Genomic DNA, 5,870 nt, shown 5'->3' on the forward strand with positions numbered 1-5,870 from the left:
TTTTTCTAAAATACTAGGCCATATTTAATGCACAATTGACCAAATGTTTGGGTGTCAAAAGTTTTGATCCACCTCTCACTAAAAAGACAAATTTCCGCCGATTCAGTTGGAAGCAGGTCAAATTTGAACTGTAGCTACCTTGTAGTTTGCTCTTTATTTTTTTCAAAAATCATTTCTAGGTACATAAGTATCTATTTAATCATAGAAACACCAAAAAAATTCCAAGATTCAACCACTAGCTAGGAACGGTCATTCCCGCCGTTTTGACCGCATTTTGAAACGGGCATAAAAAATTCAAAAAATCAAAAAACTGGGAAACCTTCGCATTGTGTCATTATATGTGGCCAAGTTCCTAGGAAAAATAATAAACTTGTAATACGACAATTATTTTAAAAAAGTGTTCTCAGAAACGAGCTATCACGTGTGGAGATCAATGGCTTTCAAGCCAAATGATCAATCTTATGGCCACATCCATGGCATAGTTTGTTAAAATGATCTCATATTGTGCACAAGGGTGCATATTGGAATGGCAAACAATGTTGCCTAAGGAAGTTTTCATTTTCGTTGGACGAAAAAACCATTTTCCATTTTTCGAGTGCCCAAAAGGAGGTTTTTTTGTGAAGGAACTACCAAATAATTGTTGCAAAATTGGACCAAATCATTTTTATAAAATACTAGGCCATATTTAATGCATAATTGACAAAATGGTTGGGTGTAAATTTTTTTGATCCACCTCTCGTGAAAAAGACAAATTTCCGCTGATTCAGTTGGAAGCGGGTCAAATTTGAACTGCAGCTGCCGCATAGTTTGCTATTTATTTTTTCATAAATACATGGTTTGGTGGCGATACGTCGAGGTTTGGGCGGTGGCCGAGGGCCCCAACTCTAGAGCGCGTAAACTCGCATGCCCGTCGCGTGGTCACCGCGTGACCATAATGTTGCCATGTGTTCTGGGTGGCCTAGGCATGTCTAGTGGGTTGGGAACTCCCCAGGTTGGTGCTAGGAAGAAAATTACAACATAAGATTCTCACGAGGAGACCGATCGATGCTCAAACATGAATTAGCAGCCAAGTGCTTGATTAGCGGTACGGGAAATGCACATGGCCAATGGGTGTGAGTTTTGTCTGAGGATGATTATCTACTAAGGAGAATGTCTTCACAAATTTTTAGCTCAAAAGGAGGATCCTAGGTGGTACTTGCTTTGCAAAGTACCATGCTAGACAAAAATATGAATGTTGAAGCTGGGCTCAAAATAATGAATGGAGTGAGCTGAAATTTTGTGGAGGATGGTTATTTGGGCATAGGAAAGCATTGTAGAAAATTGATACCATTTGGACATGCCAAAGTAGTACTTCCTTCACAATGCTCTTCTATGGACAAAAACTTGGGAAAACTAGTGAGAGAGATTGGATGAATGAAATGAGCTCAAAATTGGTGTAGGTAAGTTACTTAGGTATGGTCATGCGCTGGTAAATTTTCAGATTATTTGGGTAAGCCTAGCTAGTACTTACTTCACAAAGCTTCTCTCGAGGTAGAAACTTTGGAAATTTCCCGAGAAAGATTTACTAGGAAAATTGAGCTGAATATTATCATGTGGCAATGATTTGGGTATGAAAGAGTGCCCGAAAAGTTTGAGGGTAATAGGAGGGGTCTATATAACACTTGCTTTGCAACGTGCCAATTTGGCCATAAAATATAAATTGAACCTGGGCTCACATAGATAATTTGACTGAGCTGCAATTTGGAGGAGGTTGATAATTTGGGGATATGAAGGAACTGTATAAATTTCATGTCATTTAGAGATATAAAAAAGGTACTTCCTTCACAATGCTTCTAGGTGGACAAAAACTTTGGAAATTTGCCGAGGAAGATTTGCTAGGCAAATGGAGCTGAATTTTGTCATGCGGTAATAATTTGGATAGGAAGGAGTGCCCAAAAATTCCGAGGGCAATCAAGAATATATAAATAGCACTTTCTTCATAAAGTGTTGTTGTGAACACAATAGGAAAATGAATATTGTTGAATTAGTTTTGAACTAGGCGAGGAAGGATTTTTACATATTTGATGAAGATATGCCCCAAAGAATTTATGAGATTGTTTTGGGAATTTTGGGAATGATAGAAATATAGGTTGCTTCACAACCTAGGGCAAAAACTGCCACATGGACATGACACATAGGCAAAACTGATGAGATGGCGTCTAGTCATCACAACCCACCACAATCTACAAGGCTATGACCATCTATATTGGTCATTAACAACTAGAAATAAGGTAGCGGACTAGCACTGTTTGCTTTGTGACCTTTCGTGTAAGGAAATTACGACCTTTCTGACCAAAATGGTCGCAATGGTTTAGGGTTTGGAGCCCCCTGAACAGCTTTTGACCAATTGGTCTAAAATGGTCATAAATTTATGACCAATTCTTCGAGGGTCACTGACAGAAGGTCATAAGTTGACATATTTCTTGTAGTGTGCTACAGTACGAGTACGTACTCCTCCGTCGCATAATGTAAGATGTTTTTTGACACTAGTTGGCATGTACAAAAAATGGGAAAAACATACCCAAAATTTCTTAATCCACGCCAAAAACTACTACCTAGTGCCAACAATTTCTTACTAGTGCTATTATTTACCGTATAATGCAATCCCATAACGTTCCATAATGCTAGTACTCCCTCTGTCCAGGTGCACAAGGCACCTAAGAGAATTTAGGATTTTCAAGTATATTAGTCGCCCTTCATTAGTTAACACTAATGACTTGTATGCCTACCCCAATGCACTTAGCGTTTTCAGCTTCACATTTATCTCCCTTCCATATGCAAACCAATCAGCCGCCTCTACCATTTACTTTTTCTTTGCATGCATGCAAGTTGGACCTAAAGAATTGTGTGAAACAATCCGTTAGCCTATGCATGGTTAGTCCTACCATCATTACACTTAATGCAGGATTAACTAGAGGGAGAGAAAAACGTGATGAGCGTCCAATCAACATATGCCTAGTTCATGGTACCATTTCTTAGGTGCCCTATGCACCTGGAGGGAGGGATTACTAGTAGTAAATAATAGCCTCACCCCTTCGCTGAGGAACGATCTACAGTTGGAAGGGACGAGGCCCTGCGATTACTACGCTCTTATCTCCTCCTCGCCAGTTCCCCTCCCCCCGAAGAGAAGGCAGTTCGTCGCTGCTCCCATGGATTCGCCAGGCGGTTCGCCTCCTCGTCAGGGCTGGGAGATCTTAGACGACGATCCTGTGGGAGAAATCGCACGTCGCTCCGACGTCCTCACCGCTGCAAGACTCGGTGCTTCCTGCACCAACTTTTTCAAGACGCTGCTTAAACAGGCCATGCTTGTTGGTCTTCCATGCGTCCTCGAGGAGAAGGTTATTCTATGGGACAATCCTTCGAACAGTCCACCGCTCCCTGGCCATGGTTGCGCGTTGACTCCGCTAGAGTTGCCGACATTGAGAGATAGTCAGATTTTGTCCGATGAGCAGGTCAGTAATGGGGTTTGATCATGTAGTACTTAGTTATTCCATTTCCATCCCATAATTTCTCCGCTGCCCACCGTCTTATATATAGGTCTGGGTCGGTGCCAATGAAGATTGGCTTGCATACCTCCGGCCGGATACCACCATCATTTTGCACAACATCCACAGCAGTGCGGCCATTCCGGTAGACCCCTTCTGCACCATTGGGATCGGCCTTCCAGACTGGCTGGGCTTGAATACGTATGATGATGCCTACATGAGATTGAAGAATATAGAAATTGTGGACCAGCCGACAAAGCGACGCGGCTACGATGATTACTATCTCATCACGGTGTTCGACATAAGGATTGCCATCAATGCAAGAGGCAGTAACGGCAGAGGCTGGCGCATGTTGGCGGCGGCAGAATTGTACCCCTACACGTTCGAAGACGTCGTGCACCATCTAGGGCGCATCTTCGCGGTGACAAGCCAGGGGACTTGTTTCATCTAGTTGCCATCCTATGGTACGTGATATTACAAACGGAATGCACAAAGCATCATTTGCATCCCTAACGGTACTCCATTATTTTGCAGGGACCAGTCATCCTCCGATCAAAATAAGATCGCCGATCCTGGATGTGCATTTGCATCCGCGATTCGGTCTAACCTGGAACCGTGTAGCTGACTTTGGCATATTGGGATTGTCGGTGTCAAAACCGGCGGATCTCGGGTAGGGGGTACCGAACTGTGCGTCAAGGCCGGATGGTAACATGAGACAAGGGACACGATGTTTTTTACCCAGGTCCGGGCCCTCTCGATGGAGGTAATACCCTACTCCTGCTTGATTAATATTGATGATATGGGTAGTACAAGAATAGATCTACCACGAGATCAAGGAGGCTAAACCCTAGAAGCTAGCCTATGGTATGATTGTTGTTGTGTATATATTGTATCTCTATCGACTAGCCTAGCCTCGGTTTATATAATGCACCAGAGGCCTAGGATAACAAGAGTCCTAGTCGAATACGCCGGTGGGGAGAAGTCCTTGTCTTGATCGCCAAGTCTTGTGGAATCTTCCTTGTATGCCGCAGCCGTCCGAACTGGCCCATGAGTATACGGGCACGGGGGTCCTCGGCCCAATCTAATAGATCGGGAGACGACGTGGTGAGTACCCCCTAGTCCAGGACACCGTCAGTAGCCCCCTAAACCGGTCTTCAAGTTAGGGACGCTCCTCGATTCTTCCGAACTGTTCTTCATCTTCGGTTGCCGGTCTTGAAAACTGGTTCAACAAATCTTCTTTATCTTCGATCTTGAGGATCGCCGAAATGCATTCGATGAGTTTACATGTCGGGTATCCGAGGAGCCCCTTTAAGTTTCCGGCCTTTATCAATGCCTTGTTTATTTTTATGCCACACCTCGGGTTTGATGTTTTTCCCGGGAGGCAGGGTCCTCTTGCGTCCGAGCTCCAACGCCGGACTGCATTCGAGGTATCTTTTGCAGCCGAGCACCAACGCCGGACCGCTTCCCAGCTCTAGCGCCGGAATGTATCCAAGCTCCAACGCCGGACTATGTATCCGAGCTCCAATGCCGAAATATATCCGAGCTCCAACGCCGGACTGTGTCCAGGCTCCAATGCCGGACTATATCCGAGGTGTCATATCACCTTGGTTCAAAAAAGTTGAAGGAGTTTAGCCGAGCTTAATGCCGGAAATGCCCTCTATGGAGCCAGCCACTAGCGCCCGAGCTTTATGCCGGACTGCTTCCGAGGTGGTGCACCACCCCAACTATGGGCCGATTTTTTGTCAATATTTTTTATTGGTGCAACTTATTCTCTGCCGATATATATAGCCAGTAGCCCTCAAGGTGTGTATCGGTCTAAAACCCGAGATGCACATGAAGGATCACATAAGACCGCTGATCCCAGTAGCCACTGAGACTCAGGTTGATTTTCAAAATCGGCCTGAGGATCAAGTCCTAGCTCGGAAGAATACTTCGGGACACAAAAGCGGCGTGCTCAGTCCTCAAGACTCAGGTTGGGTGCGGCCGACCAACCTGAGGATCAAAATCTCCTCGGGAACTATATTGCACATAAAATTTTCTGCATTGGACAAGCAATGCAGTAGCCCCCGAGACACTGGTCGGGTGGCAACACCAGATCAGGGGATCGATGTGCCCCTTTAATATTTGTAAAGAATAAGCCCGAAGCCCAGTAGCCCCCGAGCCTTAATGCGGGCACGGGTGGCCGAATTAAGGATCAATATCCATAGTAAAATCACAAATTATGTGTAATGACTCTATGTATCCAAGTACTTTACGTCATTAATGCTCGGATCCGCATTGTACTAAACTTTGTTGACCGACCATCGGCTTCCACCTCCTTGGCCAGTAGCCGAGGAGTGTTTGTCC

Source organism: Triticum urartu, chromosome 6A (genome assembly GCF_056163025.1).
Source record: "Triticum urartu cultivar PI428250 chromosome 6A, HENAU_Tu73, whole genome shotgun sequence".
In the NCBI taxonomy this organism is placed as follows: domain Eukaryota; kingdom Viridiplantae; phylum Streptophyta; class Magnoliopsida; order Poales; family Poaceae; genus Triticum; species Triticum urartu.